The 20,797-nt window shown below is 35.4% G+C and overlaps 1 long non-coding RNA gene across 1 annotated transcript in view; it reads right to left on the bottom strand.

Annotated features, from left to right (window-relative positions):
- Positions 1 to 20,580, bottom strand: part of LOC149782208 (uncharacterized) — a 37,797-nt gene extending 17,217 nt beyond the window's left edge. Inside the window, exons 1-2 of the long non-coding RNA XR_016414271.1 lie at positions 20,451 to 20,580; positions 18,431 to 18,597 (exon numbers count right to left, since the gene is read on the bottom strand). This is a non-coding gene — a long non-coding RNA (uncharacterized LOC149782208). The remainder of the gene's footprint in view (positions 1 to 18,430; positions 18,598 to 20,450) is intronic.
- Between the last annotated feature and the right edge of the window lie 217 nt (positions 20,581 to 20,797).

Raw genomic sequence — 20,797 nt, 5'->3', positions numbered from 1 at the left:
TTGTGTGTATAGTCAATAAATTTGCTTTGTGTACTTATTAGGGATATTGTTCACCTCCTTAATTTACTTGTAAGACAATGGAGACTGCTATGTAATGTTTGTATTATTTTACAGTGGAGCAGGCGAGACACATTATTCCATGAATTGTATATTTATAATTATATTTTAATTTGCCTCTGATACCACTCTGGGGGCCCAGTGGTTAGAGCATCTTCCTTGGATATGGGAGGTTGCATGTTCAAACCAAAGCTGATTCATACCATAGACTTACAAAATGGTACCAACAGCTGCCTCGCTAGGCGCTAAGCAATAAGAAGTTAGTGTTCAGAGTAGTCTGCCTGGTGTCAGGATAATGTGACTGGGTGGGATTTGGTGCTACATGTCCACTGCATAATGCCCCAGTGCAAGATACCACTATAAACTGCCACACTGCAGAAATTGTAGCGATATGACTGAAAAATTGTTATAGCTATGTTAAAAATCCAAATCACACACACACATCATTTGCATCTGCTACAATATTCAATTTTTTAAACCAAAATTCCACAATACAGTACTGATCAGATGATTTCTGTTTTCCATGTACAACCGTATATATATGGGGCCCCGAGTGGCCAAGTGGTCTAAAGCGCTGTCCGTTACAGATCACTGCCATCTCACCTCTGTCTGCGTGGGTTCGAGTCTCGGATTCGGCCAATGTGGGTTTGTGAAAAAACTTGCCAGTAGCTTCTCGTGGGTCGGTGGTTCTTCACAGGATTTTCCCGGGTTCTTCCTCCACCATTAATACTGGCTGCCATGCATAGCCTATCGTGTGCTGAAAAATGGCGTTAAACCCCCACAGCAACAACAACAACAACCGTATATGGCTACCAAATTATTAGGGCTTGGTGACTTCAACTTTGAAATGGCCACTAAAATTTGCTTCTAAAGTTTGATAGGTACTCAGTACTGAGCTCTGTTCATTTCATGCAAATTCTAATATACTGATTCAGATAAAAACTGTAATCATTTAGGATTAGAGCAATTTGTAGATAAGTGTATGCACAGTAGCTATATAATTTAAAAAGTTTGCTTCCCATAGGTGAATTTAATGTCTTTATTATGCCATTGAGTAGATGTACGCTGCTATAGGTAAGAAAATGGAAGGAGGTGCATGTCATATTAAATTATTTGTTGTATTGCGTAGATCATGAAATGATTAGATAAGCCCTGCCCACTTTGAAATTGTTACTATAATATGAAGTTTCCAATTAAAATGCCAGATTCATCAGAGAATACAGGCATCATATCAGATTCTCTCGCAAGCATTCCTGATAACATTTCAATTAAATACCTGATGAAGATAAATAATTTTTCCAGTAAAGTATCACAGGAGGGTCTCAGCTTTATGCCTTGATATATTACATGGGGAGTTTGAAAATAAGCTTCGCATAGAAGAAAAATGCTGGCCATCTGTGAAGCTCACAAAAAAGGGTAGTACACATTTTTTCTCTCCAAAACACATGCAGGTTTCTTTGTGACATCACTGATGTGGTATTAGTTTGGTTTGTACTGGATCACTTTTTTAGGCTGACCTTGTCCAAGTATGTACACATACTTTAACATTTTTTTTGCTGTATGTATTTGTCAGGGCATGTAAATGATGACCTTCCTAAGGAATATAAATACATGAGGATACAAATAAAGCAAATAATTTCCATTGAAAGGTATGTGTAATCAAGTTATAGAAAATAACATCCATTAATGAAATAGTACTGAATGACTACATGACCTGGATGAATTGTACTTAATAGAAAATGAAGTTCATCATGGCAGACATGGCCACTCCAGACAAACAAGACCAAGGCATATGGAATGTTTTATTGTAATTTATGTCAGTGGAGGGTAGTTACCAAAATTGCAGCTTTGGCACCTGTTGTTTGTATAACTAATTAATAACATATAAACACTTCTGCAGGAATATCACATCTTGGTATAAGCAGCATGTTTAAGATACACAGGTAAAGTTTGTTTATTTTATTAATTAATGCATAGTGTATGATTATGTATAAACAGTATGTCTTTGCAGGGTCAATGGACAGAAATGCTGCCATGTAGTAGCACTTATTAAGTACCTACAGGGTTTCAAACATAATTTCCTCACTGTTTCAGACCAGTTGGACAGCAAAAGAATACCTCTAACAAAAAGGCAAGGGAGATACTTGTATACTTATAAGTTAAGCACAAATATGACATGAGCCAGCCTTACCAGCTGTGTATGCAAGATATTTGACTGTTCAAATGCTAGTTATATCTTAAAAAGAGGTCAAAAATTCAGATCAGTAAAAAAAAATGAGCATAGCCTGTACACGTTTGGCGAGTTAGTTTTGGGAATATAGAAAATCTGAATAAATTTTGTAATGAATAACATTATTTTCTGTTGTACTTTTTTTTAAAAATCATAGTGAAATCTAAATCGAAATTTCTCATGCATATTGTAGTACCACTTTGTATATATAGTACAAAATTTCAAAAATGTTGTTATGTGGCAGTATTTTCACCAAACGCTGTGGGAAAAACATAGCATATGTTTATTGTAACATTGGATGATCTTATCTGATTGGTACAGGTGTCAAATGTTTTAGAAAATTTCTGCTGGGTACAGGTTGAATCTATGCATTGTGGCTCTAATTGTTGTCAATGCTCTTAATGGCCACAAGACCAAATGAGCTAATGGATTGGCTGGGGAGCCTGATTTTGATACAACCAGGTATAGGTGCTATAATTTTCAAATTCTTGGTTGAATTTGATGATAATGAGTAAGATGTATGCAAAATAATGAGTTGATTTTAAATATGAGGATGGCTGATGTTACTTCTCTCAGGGTTCATAGAACAACTTTCAGACAGGCGTGTGACTTAAAAAAATTGCTTGCCCTGATGATAATTCCCCTCTCTCCAAAGAGTGATTTTTTAAAATATATTTATTTGAAAAATGGCATTAAACCCTACAACAACAACTTAAAGGAATGTTTTTTTTCAGACCTTGATGTTGGCAAGTGTGAGTTTACTCAAGTCAATGTCTTTCTCATTGCATGGATCAACAGAATTGATTTTCATAAGCATTTGAAGTTGTTCCTGCTGTAACACTTTCTTTGTACTTTATCATTTGTTACATTGATCATGAGAATGAACCTGCATTGACATTCTGCTGTAGAGTAATGTTGTTGTTGGGTTTAACACCATTTTCCCCCGAAAGAACCACCGACCCACAAGCATTCTGCTGTAGAGTGGCTCACAACTAGCATGGTTTCAGCAATTTCACAATGTACGCATGTTAATGTGTAGGAACTTCTGATGTATTACTGTACATACTCCTAGGATCTCTGACTGTACATGTATTTCTTTAGCTTCACCTTTTGGTTGATGTAATATCAGTTTATTTCATCATGATCTGCAGAAGTGTATTCAGGGGATAAGTGGAGAGTTTTGTTTTTCTGAATGCTGCATAAATCTTTACATGTTGATGAATGTAATTAAAAAACAAATGAAGTTGGAGAGATTTTTTTGATACAATATTTATGTTATTTCAATCAACTTAAAGTTTCATGATTTATTTGTCATAGGACATGAGTCACAAACTGTTCATCAATAGATTTAGGAGGTGACATCTCTTTGAACTAATTGGATTAAAATGCATTGCAAGTGCCTGTTACTGAAGGTGAGAAACAGTTTGAATGCTTTTTTAAGTCACATATCCCCATGCTAATATCACCTATCCCCTTCCTTAGGTTAATTGTCAAACAGTTATACTGAGGCATTAACCTGTAAGCATATGCAAAGTTGGACAGTTGACTTGCTAATTGGAGTTAATCAATGAAAAATGGAGCAGATGCTGTATATACTTGCTTATATGTCGGGCCCAGCTGCAAACTGCATTGAGCCAGATCTGCCATTACATAAGGTGCTGGCAGATCTGGTTGTGTGCAGTTAGGAGTAATCAGTAGAACAAACAACATACACCCTGGTCCAGCAGATAAAGATCTTTGTTGTTTGCAATTGGACTTGATGTTATTATTATTCACCTTTTTTAGGACAAGTGCTTTGCTTTGTTACAGCTGCAAGTAAAATCTTAAATGGGTGAGGTACCTACAACTAGGGATGAGTAGAAATAATGTTCCAGAACTTATAAATATTCATCAAAATGAAAATATTGCATTTTTCTGGCACACTTTAGATTTTGTCATAGGTAGCTGATGCAAGGTTAATGTTGCAAAAAATGCAGCAGCCTGAAGGAAGTAAATCATACAGAGCAACAAAAGTTGCTTCTGTTACATCCTGCTATGACCCATTTTGACACTGAACCTGGTCTGTTGTATGTTAGACTGGATCCAATGTCAGAACGGGCTACAGCTGTAATTGAAGGAAATTTTATACAAAAATTCTTTTTTGTATTTTGAAAAGTCTAACAGGCCGCAGGCATCAGGCTGTCTGATTTTTTGAGTATTGATGCTTGAGGCCCTACTTCCAGTTTGATTAAATTTAGAAATACAGGGTCATGTCATCAAGATCTCAGATAAAATTGATAATGGTTGAGATCCTTGCATATAAATGAGGTGGTCTTGCATTCTAATTAGCTGAGATTGATAGTACATGTATACCAGACACTTGCATGTCTCCTGGAGTGTTGCCCTTTTCCAGGGTACACATTCTTGTTGTGTTTATTGACTTCTTCTCTGTGATACTTAATTATGGAACTTTATGATCTTGTACCACCCCTCACCACTGGCTGATAATATTTTTTCATCCTCTTGCTTTGCCTTCATTGGTTGTAGTTGACCACAAGTTAAGGAGCCATTTATATTGCAATGACATATCATGCCCCACTCATCAACCCATTTTCTGCATCCATGCTTTGCACTTATGGGAACATGGTATATATTGTGATGTATATCTACAGTGGTGTTTAACTTTTGTCCATTGTAGATTGTAATGATCGTTTGTAAACAATATATTACATAGCTAATTGTTGTCCATGATTGTAGATTATATTTTAAGATAATGATCATTTGTAAGTAACATATTTACCTGGATTTTAGTTCAAGACAATGGTTTTTCCCTTGGAAAACAAAACATGGTCTACCTGATGTTTATCAGGTTCATTAGCTAAAATTTGAGGAAACAGACCTGACCTTGTTTACAATTTGGAGTAATTGTCCACTAAGAGGATGGAGCTTTTTAAGAAGGGGTTATTGGGACATAGGTCAAGTGGGAATGTGTATAAGTTTGTTTACATCAAAATCATTAATTCCTGTTTTAACATCTGTCTAGTGGAATCGGTCTTTTAGTTGTGTTCAGTTATAATTTGAGAGGATTTATATATTTAAATTATTCATTGGAATTACAAAGTGCTTACTGACTTTTTGACTAAGGTACTATTTGGAGATTATTGTGAATTCATTCAAGGACATTCTGGATTATATCATTGGATATGTCAAGAATGTTGCACATCAGCTCATCCAAGACTGTTGGTACATCAACACATTCAATACTGGAATTCATTCAAAACACTCAATACTGTTAGTCTTGTGATAGAACTTTTATGACTATTTGGGATTTAATTCACAATACTGCAAGTTCCTTTTAATATTCACTTTGTATTTAAGGAAATAAATTATATGTTGAATTTTACTAAATTTGCTTGTTTAGTTTTTTCTGTTACTTAGTTTAAGACCATAGAGTCAACAATATATATTGTAAGAAAGTATCTTTAATTAAACTTGGATTATAGGCTCATATGAGCAAGGTCTCACACATGTTAAGAATATGATTTTGCAACTGGTTTACTGAGCTTGCTGGCTGTCTAGACACTGCATTAGACTCAGTTTTGATAAAATTGGAAAGCATGCATAGTACAATTGTGAGCAACAGCTATGCATATTAATGAGGTGACCATGCATGTGATTGGCTGAGGTTGTCAGCTCTATAGCAACTTTTTAATCTATATGATCTGACTTTAATAAATTGGGGAAATATGCATATATAAAAAGATATCTAATGATTATAATTATGAGCAAGATCTATGAATATTAATAAAGTGATTGTGCATCGGATTGTCTGAGCTTTATGAAACTTGAGAGATGTTATTTCTGACCCAATATTGATCAAACTCGCTAAATAGGTTACCAATATCATGAAGATGATGAGTGAGTCCTATAATGAGCAAAATCTTTCAGTACTGATCAGGTGATATTGCATCTCATTGTCTGAGGTTCGTTTTTAGCAGTCATGAAAAAGACTAAGAAAAGTATGCTGGAGAAAGTCTAATAGGCATAGCACTCAAGAAAAGCATTGTGCCCAAGAAAAAAAGGATGGCACTGTGCCATGCCAGAGGTAGCTATAGGAAACAATATAAATGTACATTGTTGAAGGAAAGAGTAATTACTGACTGAAATCAGTCTGTCATTAAATGTTAATTAGAGAAAATTATAACAAATTGTTTACATAGTGATTGTGCACAATTACCTCTGGATTCCACTACTGTTTTAACTATTAACCACTATTAATTGAGGCTGAATGGACCACATGGACTGAATGGACATTTGCTAACTACAGCATCATATTCTATGGCCTACAAGATAATTTATAATTATATATATATATATATATATATATATATTTTGGAGCAATATCTAATTTTCTTTTATCATGAAAAGTCAGATTGGTTTTTCAATCATTGGAACTTTTATGTGAGAAATAAGGGACTATCTTTCAGCCCAATAGACCCCTAAACCTCCTTTTTTTATACCATTAATTCACCTGAAGCCTTTCATGAAGAGTTTACAAAGTATTGATATTCAAAATAAGGGGTGAAATATTGGTTGACAATGCCTAGGATGAGTTATAAGATCAAAATATTGAAAAAAAACACTCCTTGTAGATTGATAACCCATCAGTTGAGGGGTTAGTTTCATAAAATGCTTTGTCCTACCTACATTTTAGGTGCATGTAATGTTACCAAAAATGATCATAATAGCTGTTAGTATCAAATTTAGAAGCGATCTGATTCACCTGGTTCCAGTGGAGTTTCTACAAATTTAAATGTAGCGAGAAAACAAAGGTTACCGACAAATGTTGGTAATTAGTCAAGGTTTACATGATGTTAAACAGATACACCTTTAAATGACTTCTATGCAAAGTGTGCTGAACAGATCTTTGCCAGATTTGAATGAAAGCATCCTGGCATAAAAATGAAAATGCAAAAAATGGATACACATTTAATTAATTGTTTTTACTAACTTATGCCACCAACAGAAGACATTAGGTGAAGGTATCAGCCATCTGGTAATGTGAGCAATCTTTGTTGAGCGATTGCATATCCTCTAATGAGCCTGTTTTTAATCTAGTTGCATCCTCAAAACATAGGATTGTAGTTAAGTGATCTATTGCAAGTCCAGAAATAACCATGCCTGCTGTACTTAAAATCCATGTCAATTTGAGTCAATTTTGTGTGTATAGTAAAACAATAAAAATAGTTGAAAAATGGTTTGTGACGACTTCAGCTTTTTTGTATGATATATTGTGGTACCATATATACTTGCTTGCTTATAAGTTGAGTCCAACTGCAGACTGCACAGACTTGGAACTTCCATTGCGTAATGTGCAGGCAGATATTGGTCTGTGCAGTCAGAGCCATAGAGAGTGATCATGGGCCCTGGGATAAGAAACACCTCTGCTTAAGTCCTTATCAAACAAAAATTTTCTTTTTTAAAATTAAAAAGTGTTGTTTGGCCTGGGCCCCAGGGAATCTATATTCCTGGTTGTCCCCCATCCTCTTCTTGACCCTTTGTGCAGTTAGGAGTAATCATTAGAACATACAAAATATAGCCTGATCTGCATATGCATACTGCTATGTCAGATTGGTATCTTTGTGTTTTTTTTTATAGTTTGACTCAACTTATAAGCAAGCAAATATGGTGGTCAGTTGGTGCCTGACATTATACGTGATTGTTCAACAAGCATGATGCCCCAGTGCGGTTAATCTTGTCTGTGATTTAGATTTTGAATGTAGCTTTAGCAATTTTTCAGTGATATCGCTACAATGTCTGCAGTGTGACAGTTTATAGTGATGTCTAGCACTGGGGCATCATGCCGCAGACGTGTAACATGATGTCCCACCCAGTCACATGATCCTGACACCAGGTTGACCAGTCCTAACACTAACCTATTAATGCTGAGCGCCAAGCAAGGCAGCTGTTAGTACCATTTTTGTAAGTCTTTGGTATGACTCGGCCGGGGTTTGAACCTGCGACCTCCCGCATCTGAGGCGGATGCTCTAACCACTAGGCCACCAGAGCAGTAATCTTGTCTGTTGTTGTTGTTGTTGTAGGGTTTAACGCCATTTTTCAGCACACGATAGGCTATACATGGCGGCCAGTATTAATGGTGGAGGAAGAACCCGGGAAAATCCCGGAAATAACCAATGACCCATGAGAAGCTACTTCCAAGCTTTGTCACCTACCAACATTGATCCGTAACGGAGGGCGCTTTATACCACTCGGCCACTTGGGGCCCCAATCTTGTCTGTACACAGTACAATAATAAATGGAAGGTCATAACAACATGGTGTTTTCATCAAGTCTTTTAATGGTGTTCACTTTGTTCTAAATATTACTGGTGGTGATTCTTTTTGGGTAGTAGAGCATCAATTCTTTGATGGGACTCTTGTTTAAAATACCTGAGAACAGAATTCTAAAAAATGTTACTTTGAAACATTAGTGTAATATAGATTTTTATATTGTATGTTTGACAAAAGTTTAACCACCCATTTTTTCAATTCAAGTTTTTAAAAGTTGAAAAGACAACAGCTCTGTCATCTTTATCTTTCTGTAAATATACAAAAAAGTATATTACAATAGACAAAGAGCACACGTAAAAATACATATCAGAACTTTTTGATCTTCTGTCCTGTTTGATAATTAATTTCTTGCCAGTGTTTAGGTTGGATTGTATTTATAAGTATAATGTTCTTATGGAAAACCTCTCAAATAAGGATTGTTTAGCAATAAACTTGATAGAGATAAAATACCTTGGATATTTCCTCACTTATGGTTTATTCTGCAGGCTTTCTTGACTCAACATCCTTGGAAATCTTTTGATAGAATAAGAGCTGAAACATTGGTTTATCAGTGAATGGCAGTATCAGGTTAACATAAACTATTGGGATTTGTGGAAATGAAATGGCATGGACTTTGTTTATTGACATATGCTCACTTCCAAGTCCAAATGCAAACTTTACAGACCCATGTCTGCCATCATAGAATGTGTTGACATTTCTTGATCTATGCATTTTGGTAGGAGTAATCAGTAGAACATTGTAGACCCTGATCTGCATGTGCATTATGTGAAGATCAGGATCTATACTTTTTTACAATTGGACTGAGTAATAAGTGAGTATAAACAGTTATCCATAAGGAATGCAGAAGGTGGTACATGTATATACTTAGTACTGTTTTTAGTTTCCTTTGAAAATGCAAACTTGCATGTTCTGCTAAGGTTCAGTTTTTGTTGGCTTTGACTTGTTAATGCACTTAACCATGAATAATCACAGGAGTCTGACATTTTATCAATAAAATACAAAAGAAATTTGTGACACCACAAAATATACTGATCTGTAGTATAAATTTATAGTACCGATAAGGTTATTTCATGTTGTCACAAACTTTTGTGGTATTTTATTAATATAATGTCAGACTCCTGTGGAATAATGCATGGTGATGTATGAGGTGCCATCTGCAATTGTTGTGTGTGCAACTACTCTTGGCATACTTCATTTATGAGGCATCAACATGCAGATATTTTGTCATTACATACTGTGTTTTCCCAGAGTTATTCCCCATTTTAGCGTTAATGGTACAGTACATGGCTGTGGATTTTGTTGGTTTACATGGCCAGTATATTTTGTGGCAGAAGAACCTGGGAAAATCCTGGGAAGAACCACTGACATATGGGAAGCTTCTTGCAAGCTTTCTCACATACCCACATTGTCGAGACTCGAATCAGCATGGACAGAAATGTGGTGTCAGTGCTGTGCAAGGGCGAGCGCCTTTGACAACTCGTCCACCCTTGTCCCTGTTGAAGGTACATGTATGGTCTATAGTATAATTACAACACTTACCATAAACTTTAGAAGTTGAAACTGATGATGATATTAGAGTCATAATTAATCAGCTGTTATTAGCAACATTAACTTTTATATGGTTTTGGCTCTACTGGTCTGTCGGCCATTGTTCATCCATTTTTAGTACAAGTTTGACTGTTGAATGAAACTTCTCACACACGTACATCCAGTGGTCCAGTTGGTCCTAAATGAAAATGGTGCTGTCCAGTGAAAATCTTGCCATCCACAGTCCTTCTGAAATGATTGTTATTGACAGTCCTTCTGAATGGATGATTACATCAATGTGGGATTCGAACTTGAAATCAGTAGACCATTTTGTTATTAGGACTACTAAAATTTTATTTATGGGTTTAAGTTCATATTTTTTTTCATTTTTACAGAATGTTTCCAGGGAAATAAATTATTGTGTTTTTTCAAAGCTTGTTGTTTTCACTCTTTCTTGTGTTACTGTTTATTCAAGCCTAAACAAGTGACATAGGAATTTGAATAAAAATATTAAACTATAACTCCTTTACCAAAGGTTATACAGTAACTTGAGATGCAAAACAGATTCCCTATGAGGGTCATGTGAGCATATTATAGAATGGCTTAGAAGTCAAATGGCACTTAGTCCAGTACAGCCTCGATTTCACCATCATTCACACATTAAAAATGAATGGAAGTTGTTTCCTTGATTCTCAGTCAAGGCCACTAACTAGGTCAGCATAAGATGTAAAATTCTGTGTTTACAGCTAACAGGTCTAACTCATTTCTGGAAAATATCAAATTCCTAGTAAACAAAATTACGTTATTTTGACATATAATGAAATTAAAAATAAAAAGATTTTAAAACTTACAAGCAATTTAATTAAATCAAATATAAATTGTTGTTGTTGTTGTAGAGTTAAACACCATTTTTTAGTAGACGATAGGCTATTCATGGTGGCCAGTATTAATGATGGAGGAAGAACCCGGGAAATCCCCAGGAAGAACCCGGGAAATCCCCAGAAAGAACCACATACTCTCGAGAAGCTACTGGCAAGCTTTGTCACATACCCACATTGGCCAAATCCGAGACTTGAACCTACTCAGACAGAGGTGAGGTGGCAGTGATCTGTAATGGAGAGCACTTGAGACCAATCGGCCACTGGGGGACCCAACCAAATATAAATTAAATCAAATATACATAACATTGGTCCTAAGGAGGTGCTCACCAGTTAATATGTACTTTTGAGAGAGTGACGCATTTAAAACATGCACAATGGAGAGAATGTTGGCATACTTCTATGGTACATTAATGTAATGTGGATGATATTTCTTTGGATATTGTACTTTTGGAAATTTTGCATGATTTAAGCACACTGCTAACTAAAATGACTGCTCCCTTGTGTTAAAAAATCAGCCTGAATTAGTCTAAAGTACAATATACATAGCAGCTATTAAAATAGGGAAAATGAATTTTGCCAGACTAGACAATATCAGCTTCTGAAAGTGCAATGAATGAATTACCAAATATATAAAATGTAAAAAAAAGTTATTGGCTCTTTTTTATACAATTTACCTCTGAAGTTCAGGAAGTGAAAATGACCAAGTAGAGCTAGCACTTTTTGGAAAGGTGCACATCTGAAGTAAGGCCAAGCTGTATACTCTATAACCCATAGACCACCCATCAATTATACACCAAAATAAAGGTAATTAAAGGTTCTTTGAATTAAACCTAAGATATACAAGGTCTTTTTTAAATAGCCAGTATAACCAGTGAGGAAAGCCGGGGAAATTCTTTTTCTTTAAAATCCTAACCCTATGCAAAATACGAAACTGTAGAGGCCACCTAAATGAAAATTGTCCAGCTCAGACATCAGATATGGCTGCCGAAATGGCCATCTTGAAAATCTTAATCACTTATTGACAAATAGTGTGCTTGCACCAAAAGACTTTGATGATGTCAAGTTGTCCTAAATTAAAATGGTATCTGATAGCCAGTGTGACCACCATAGCAGCCAGCTTGAAAATCTTGTTGTAATGTCCCCCAAGATGCTAGAATTGTTATGCAATTTACCTTTTAATTTTACAGTTATTAGTTCACAACCAACATTAACAAAACAAAAAAACAAACCAATAATAATAAACTTAATTTACAGACTTCTTAAATATAAAATTTTTTAAGAACTGGCGACAGCTATGTTCATTATCAATGTTGACAGTACAGTATACGAAATAAACAAAGTGGGCAGTATAAGAATTTAAATTATGTACTTTACAAATCAAAATGATTCCACTTTTCATCCATTATAATTATATGCATCAGATTTCTTCTTTCTCTATTATCCTTTGGGATTTTGTTCCATAATTATGACCTTGATTATTGGAAATTTTTTGAAAGAGTTCTTTGGTTTTGGAATGGAAGGATGGTTAAATGAAATTATTTGAAATTTCGAGTATTCACTTTTGTTTTTAGCGTGAAATAGTTCTTTATTATATTTTGGCGCCATATTGTTTAAAACTTTGTGCACAAGTTTAGCCTCTCTCAAATTACTCATTCACTTGCTGTTACAATTTCAGTATCATTAATTGCATTTTGGGATGTTTTCAGCATTATCTAGGATGAGTCTGCAAGCTCTTACTTGCAAGTGGAATAATTTGCAAATATTCTTGCCAGAAGTGTTTGCCAGAGAACATTTAGTTGATAGATATGGCCTTTTATTGCTTAATAACCACTGACATGAACTGACATGATGATGTGCAACTTGATGAAATTCATTCCATTGTTAATTGTTATCTACCATCACCCAAAGGATTTTGTCATAAGTAACCATTTTAGCTTATTGACTCTGTGCTCTCATTTGGTGCCCAGGCTAATGTAAATCAGTAAGACATTTCTGTCAGTGAATGAAATTCATTGTCTTTTGCTTTTTTGGCAATGAGTGCTGTCTGTTAAGTAAACTAGGAATGCGCTTAATTCATTTAATCAAGAATCAATCATAACGATCTTTTATCTGTGTTTTCTTGGGTCATTTTGATGTGCCATACTTGTGCAATTGAGGGAACTTTGTTGCATCAAATATAAAAATACAGAGTATTGGTGCAGGGGCTATGAGTGAAAAATGAAAATGGCAAGTTTTATGGTGTGACTGTAGTCTACACATTGATTCTAACAGCTAAAGCTAGATAAAATGGTCGATTTGGTTTATGGTACATCAACACAGGTAGATTAAAGAGTGATAAGGCAGTTTGAAGTGACACTGGTAGCTGATCTAAGCTGATGTTAGGGTTTGAACCTGCACTGCTTTGGTTAGATGTCCAGCACGTTGACCATTGATTCATCATGGCTCTTATGGTCTAGAACAGGATTGCATTTTGAGGGCATAATTGACACTTTCACCTAGTTTATTCCTAGTTTATTCCTGATAACTTGTAGCAAAAGTTTTAGATAGGAATACTTCTGTTGCATTCCTATTCTATCTCTCTCCAAACTTTTGCTTGACATGCACAGTAGTTATTCATTAAAAAAGATGTGAAATACATTATCTGGTGCTTATTGTCACATTTAGATGAGTCAAAACACATGTGTTTACACAAGATTGTGTCATGTACTATCAGTTGCTTAATCTTTTTTGTAAACTTGACATACAATGTTGCTGGTATTGCTAATTCACTTCCAGAATTCTTGATAATAAAAGATCAGAGCAGAATGCAGAATCTCCCAGTTCATTACTATTGTTTCATCTTTCTGGACAGGGTGCATAACTGGGTATTAAAAGTTACTTCCATTCTGTACGTCTTGAATTAGTTGTATGCACAGTTTGATTAATTTCAAATTTCCTGTTTCCAACAGTTCATGTCAGAACCAGGCATCAAACCCAGGACTGTAAAGGTACAAAGTTAACATATTGCCCAGCTCTATTCAGAAGACATTGCCCTTCATTATTCAGAAAACCAGGCCCCACAAAAGTTTCAGTGCAACTTATTATCAGGCATATTTTTAATATTGGCAGCTGGAATGAAAGCTGATGCCCCTTCTTCCTGATGATATGAAGTTTTCAGATTACCAAAAGTTGGCTATCTCTCTTGGAGCATCAGTGGGTGATAAGATCACTAAATATATATCCTTTAAGTAGAGAGATTCCCACTGGTGTTTTGGGATTCATGAACATGGTAAACTTGATAACTTGGAAATAATTTCCAGAATGTATGCATGTACTTTACTTATAAAAAATGTCTTGCACTGTATGAGTCATAATGAAGCACATGTACCAATTATTATTGGCCATACTTGCAGTCCAAATTTTGTGGCACACACTTATATTCAGGTACACATAAACAGTAAAATTCCAATTGAGCATTCCCATTAAAAACGTAAAAGTTAATTTGTTATTTTGAATTTCAATAAAATATTGTTCATAGGAAAAGAGATTGGTCTTTCCACAATTACTTGAGAATTGATACTTCACTGTTAAAAATGGAAGTCAAGAACCAGGTTTACCTCCCCCCCCACCAGCCAGCCAATCAACCCCTAAAGATATGCAAAACCAGAGTCTGTGAATTGAATATGAGTGTATTAAATTACTAAAAATATTTACCAAATTTAAACCCTTAGGGTCCAGAACCACAAAGTTGAGGTCATGCAAGAAGGGATTCAATTTAAGAGCTCCTTTGTTTGCATTTAACCTGATCTGCTTTTAGATCCACTGTTGTTTACATCCGTAAACATAACACTTCTTTGTATACAAATGTTTATTATTTGCCTGTTTATAAACTCTAGAGCTTAATGTATTTATTAAATAGAACTTTGTCAGCAATGGATGATTGTTAACATGCAGCCGGAAAGGAAAGACGGTTTAATTAAAAGAGAAGTGATCTGTAGTATCAGCTTCATTGACTATATTTCCTTGATTTCTTATTACATTTTTAAATATTGCGAAGTTTATTAGTTTTGACTGCCTCAGGCTTTAGTACCAATCACTCCACATCTGCAGATTGCATTTTAAATTTAGATCAGTGAGGCAGGAGCAGAGATGTTGGTGCAGTTACCAGGCTGAGAATTAAGAAGCATGGTCCCATGCATGTGCATATCATGTACATTTCTGACGGAGTGAATTTTTAATATTAGAGAATATTTTTTTTAACCTAAGATGTATGTCAAAGAATTGAGTGTTGCCAAAGCAAACACTTTTTAGTAGTATTTGCTTAAATGTGACCCCAGGTAACCTTCACCTTTAAAATCATACAGAGAGTTCTGTTAATAAAACCCATGTAATAATGATAATAATAATAATATATTTTAAGAATGTGACTCGATTAACTATAAAGACAAATCTACTGTGAGGTCCTCTATTATTTATGATATATGCAAAAAAGTGCATATGTAAATGTTGGTGGATTACTTGCGGAAGAGCTGTTGTTGTTGTAGGGCATAACGCTATTTTTCAGCACAAGATATGCTATACATGGTAGCCAGTATAAATGGTGGAGGAAGAACCCGGGTAAACCTCGGAAAGAACCGTTGACCCACGAGAAGCTACTGGCAAGCTTTTTCACATAACCACATTAGCCTAGCCTGAGACTTTATTTAACTCATGCAGACAGAGGTGAGATGGCATTGATCCGGAATGGTGAGCACTTGAGACCACTCGGCGACTCGGGGACCCGCAGAGGAGCTGACATGCATCATTACGGAGTCCATAATTAGTCAGTTTTGTCAAAATTTCACCAGTGATATATCATAACGTTATTTGAATCATGCTGAATTTATCTAGTTGTTAGACCAGCAGTCAACCATTCAGCCACATGGTCAGGGATGAACATAACATTGAATGATTCAGTAGTTGAACTTAAAATTGGTCTGCTGTACATTGTAAATTTAGAAAAATCTAAAATTGTATTGGTTTCATAGTAAAATTTGTTTGCAGTAAAGTTCTGCTGTAAAATACTAGAATTGCAAAAATGTTAAACTTGAGAAAAAGACAAAGTACTGACTTGCTGATGCTGGATCATTTACTGACTCATCATGTGACCAATTCCATCTCATGGGATCACGGGCCACTACAGGGGAAGTAAAATCTAAAATTGTTTTGATTACTTGGTGAAATTTGCCATGATATTTGTCCAGTCTGCATTAAATTGTCAGTGGTGATCATGTAATGGTTTAGATATAGGTCAGCTTGAGATTGGCCAGCTCGCCATCGTAGTTTTAGAAAAATCTGACTTTGTTCAGGTTACATGTGATATTTGCTTAGGCGTTAGTTAGACGTATGAGCTTCATGATCAGATATGCTTAACTTTAAAGATGACTGTGCAGTACTTCATGTTTAACCTAGCTTGAGACAACTCGCAGTTTTATAAATGATACCAATTCACCTTCGAATGTGATCACTAAATCTAAAAATATAAAAACCTTTAAATGACTTCTCAAAAACCACTTAGTAGAGTTTGACCATATTTGACAGAAAGCATTCTTGCATCAAAGTCTTTCATATTTATGCAGTCTGATCTGGCACTGTTACTAAAAAAATAATCCTTAAAATATCTTTTAAAAAATCTATGGAATTGGACCACATTTGATGGTATGCATCCTGCTAATAAAGGGTTTCAATTGTTACACCTAGATGCCAATCATTTGCCAAATATGGCTGTCATTGCTAAATATAAATATGCTTTCAACATTTATTTTCAAAACCACTCAACAGAATGTGACCAAAGTTGACAAAGTGTCATGGTAAAAAGGACTTTAAATTTGTTTTACAAATAATGCTGATTCGCCATCAAGAATGGCCACTTTTCTGTCTGTCCACATTGTGACGGATTTAGAACATGCCCTGTTCCTTGTGGTTCCTCTGATCTTTGTAACGCAAAGGTGGGAAGTCGCTCGATCTAACGCCTGTGCCACTCCAAGATGTTGGGTCTTCTCTCTGGTCATGGTAAGCTTGCGTAAGAGATTAACTTTAGCCTTCAGCAATGTTATGACATCAAAATATGGCTTGTGATAATACCTTAGTTTATACCTGACGTACTAATGGGGGCTGAGCAAACGTGACACAGATATATACCAATAATGCTGATCTGCCATCAAATAGGTCTGCCATTACAAAAATATAAAGACATTAAATTGAATATATATATATATATATATATATATATATATATATATATATATATATATATATATATATATATATATATATATATTAAAAATACTAAACAAAATCGGACCAACTTTGACAGAAAGCATCCTTGCATAAATACCTTTCAGTATTAGGCTAATCGTGCTGATGTACCATCAAATTTGGTTGAAGATAAAAACTTTGAAACAGTTGATTCCGTAGATTCTGTAACATATGCAAACAACAGTATTGGAAGAAATGTAAAGAGAAAGTGTCCTGTTGACCCAGACTTCTTAACTAATTGGATATCAAACCTATGTGAACTAGTTCAGTGATGATAGGTCCATATGGAACTCTTTTTTCATATGTGGAATTAAAAACAAACATGCTCTGCTGACTCTTCACCTTTGACTTTTCACAGTTGAAAATGTTTATGGCCACCCACCCCCACCCCCACTAGCACCAGAAAACTATACCAAATACAACATGTAACTGGTAGGACAGATGGACAGATTAATGGACAGATAGACAAGGGTACATGTGACATTTGCTCTAATACATTATGATGAAGCATTTCAAAAAAAGGAAAAGGAAAGAAGGAAAAACTAAGGGGCCTTAGCTTATCCCACTGCTATTACATAATGTGGTGTACCTAAAGAACACCATTCTTCCCATAATTAGTGACAGTTGTCTGCCTTCAGTGGCTTTAACTGCATGTCACTGGCATGTCTTACTGTGAGCAGATTTTTTATCACATAAACATTGTATGGAATGATTCATGTGGCAAATGGAATGCTCCTGCATGCATTGCTGTCATATCTTACTATATAAAGCCAAACAGTCATACATATGTATTTCATGGATGGTGGGTGACCTGGAATGCATGGATTTCTGCCATGTATATATACTTAGTTTACTGGTATACATAAAATGTCTCAAGATAGAAGAACAAGTATTATGATACCTAACTGTGGTGGTATCATTTTCTGCTGAAATATTTTAAATGGTAGGGGGTCTTGAAAGGAGAGTAGGACCAGCAGCATAAGAAAATAAATCATAGTAGCTGGGATATCTATTTTAGCCTATCTTGGCAGAAGTCCAGCAAAATGGTCATTTTAACATTCACATCTGTCTGCTAATTACCAATTTACAGGGTGGGGGTCCTTGGGTGGCTGAGTGTCCAAAGTGCTTACATTTATAAATCACTGATATCTCATCTTAGCGTGGGGTTGAGTCTTGGGCTCAGCCAACTTGTGTGCCTGAGAAAGATTACTAGCAACTTTTCTTTGGTTGGTGGTTCTTTCTGGGATTTTCTTGCATTCTTCCTCCACCAGATATGCTGTCTGCCATGTATCACATACTGAAAAATTGCAACAACAGCAACAACTGTTAACAGTTTTGTTCCTGTACAGTGCCCTCAGTTGTCCACATCTACAATTACCAGGGCCAGCCTTAGGCCCATTGGACCAATTTGGTGCACTCACAGGGGCCCCATGCATTAGTAATTTTGAAAAATATATCTATAGAGGTTAAGTAATTTTAAAGTGATGGAAGAAAATTTTAAGTTGAGTGTCATTTAAAACTTGTTTAAATGTTTATTTCCAAATGCCAAGCTTACAGGGGTTCCATGCGTAAATCCAGTGGGCCCTGCCAGAATTATCCAAATTGGGCCCCATCTTTGCTAAGGCCGGTGCTGACAGTTACCAAGCTTTGTGGATGGCTTACACTAGAGGCTAATGAAGAGACATATTTTGGGGGGGGTCAAAAGACATAAAAGTCAAGGCTGCTGTGGCTGAAAATTGTTTTCTACTCAGAAACTCAATTTCTCCAACAAAAATTTGTGGATATCTTCCACACAGTGAAGGAAAAACCGTATCTATTTCATGGTCAAAAGGCCATTGATTAGGGTCACTTACTGAAGGGAGAAAAAAAATATTTTCCATAAAAGAATTTGAGTTCTCCACAATTTACACCTAACAAACTTTGTGGATGACATTCATTTGGGGTAAGGAAGAACCCAACAGAGTTTAGATTTCCACACAAGGACATTAGTTATTATACATCACATACATCTTATACCTTGACTAAACTTTGTGAATGGCTTGCACTTAATATAATAAACATCCTATTGATTTGGGGGTCAAAAGGTCAGAGGTCAAGGTAATTGTGACTAAGAAATGAAAAATTATGTGACTTAACAGCATCAGTTCCCATTACAAGACTGGACCAAACTTTCCTGATGATTTGAACTAATGGGTAATAATGAACTTCATTGATTTTGGAGTTAGAAGTCAAGGTCACTGAATGAAGAACAGAGACTTTTGCAGTTGTCTTCATGAAGATTGTTAAATGGGGGGGGGGGCAGACACACCATGTGTCATTCATCCTCTCATTTCCGTATAATGTATCACATTATAAAGCCATTTCACTTATATTTAAATACACTTCAGGCACTTCAGAATGGTGTTTTTTTGAGGGACCACCATAATATGGTACTGGTAATTGCTAAACAAGGGGTAATACAGATACATTATTAGTAATTCCTACCCAAAGAGTAATACAAATCAATATTATTTATACCTACCAAAAGGGTAAGACAGATAGAGAATTTGTAATTCCAACCCAAAGGGTAAGACCAAATGCAGTATTTTTTTCCAAACTTGAAGTGTTGCAGGCCAATTTTTTATCACAATATTTGAATTTAAAGTCACATGCATATGTGGGCTTTGTGTACACATGGAACAAGTTATTTGAGTGATGCAAAATGTTAGTGTAAGGTTGAGTTGTCAATTGAAAGCCACACACTTGTGCTGAATTTTTGGGAAGAAATTTACAAGAAGGCCTTTTTTCTTTTTCTTGTTTTACATAATTTCATTCAATGATCATTGACGTCATATGGAAATGGCATATATTTCAATGAAGACCCCCCTCCCCCCATATTTCTTCACTGAGCTTGTGCAAAACAATTATAAGTTAATTTAATACCTACACAATGAAACTGACATTCCTTCATACAAAGTAAATGGAGATGTTTACACCTTTTTTGGTTGACACATTTATGTAGATAGAGATATCAGTGACCAGCCCCCTAGTGTATACAGGTAGCTACCTATTTATGGAAGTACATGGAGATGATCTGTTTAAGGTTCTTATTGTGGGTTGATAAGAAAAGCTTACCTGGCTAGCCATATCAACAATTCTACTATATCTTACCTGAGTTTTCTTTTCTTCACAGGTGAAAGGAAAACTGCAAAGTAGTACCATTTGTCTATTCAAGACAGAGACAGAGAAACTTGAATTAGCAGTCAGGTACCTATTAACTTTATAAATAATTTAACTTGAATATTGTGACACTTTGTTGTGGCCATTGTGCATAGTGAAGTGTAATGTTCATGTGCACTCTGTGTTTACAAATTATACACTGCACATTTTATATCTTGTACATGTACTACTTCATGTTTATGTTTATTTGAAATAGTTATCTTCCTGTCCAGGTCTTTATACTTGGGTTTATTTTGAATGGTTATTTTCCTGTGCAGGTCTTTATATTTGGGTTTATT

Source organism: Sinohyriopsis cumingii, chromosome 15 (assembly GCF_028554795.1).
Source record: "Sinohyriopsis cumingii isolate HCF-2022 chromosome 15, ASM2855479v2, whole genome shotgun sequence".
NCBI classification, from domain to species: domain Eukaryota; kingdom Metazoa; phylum Mollusca; class Bivalvia; order Unionida; family Unionidae; genus Sinohyriopsis; species Sinohyriopsis cumingii.
Note: the sequence above shows the minus strand (reverse complement) of the source record. Positions and strands in the feature narration are given on the sequence as shown.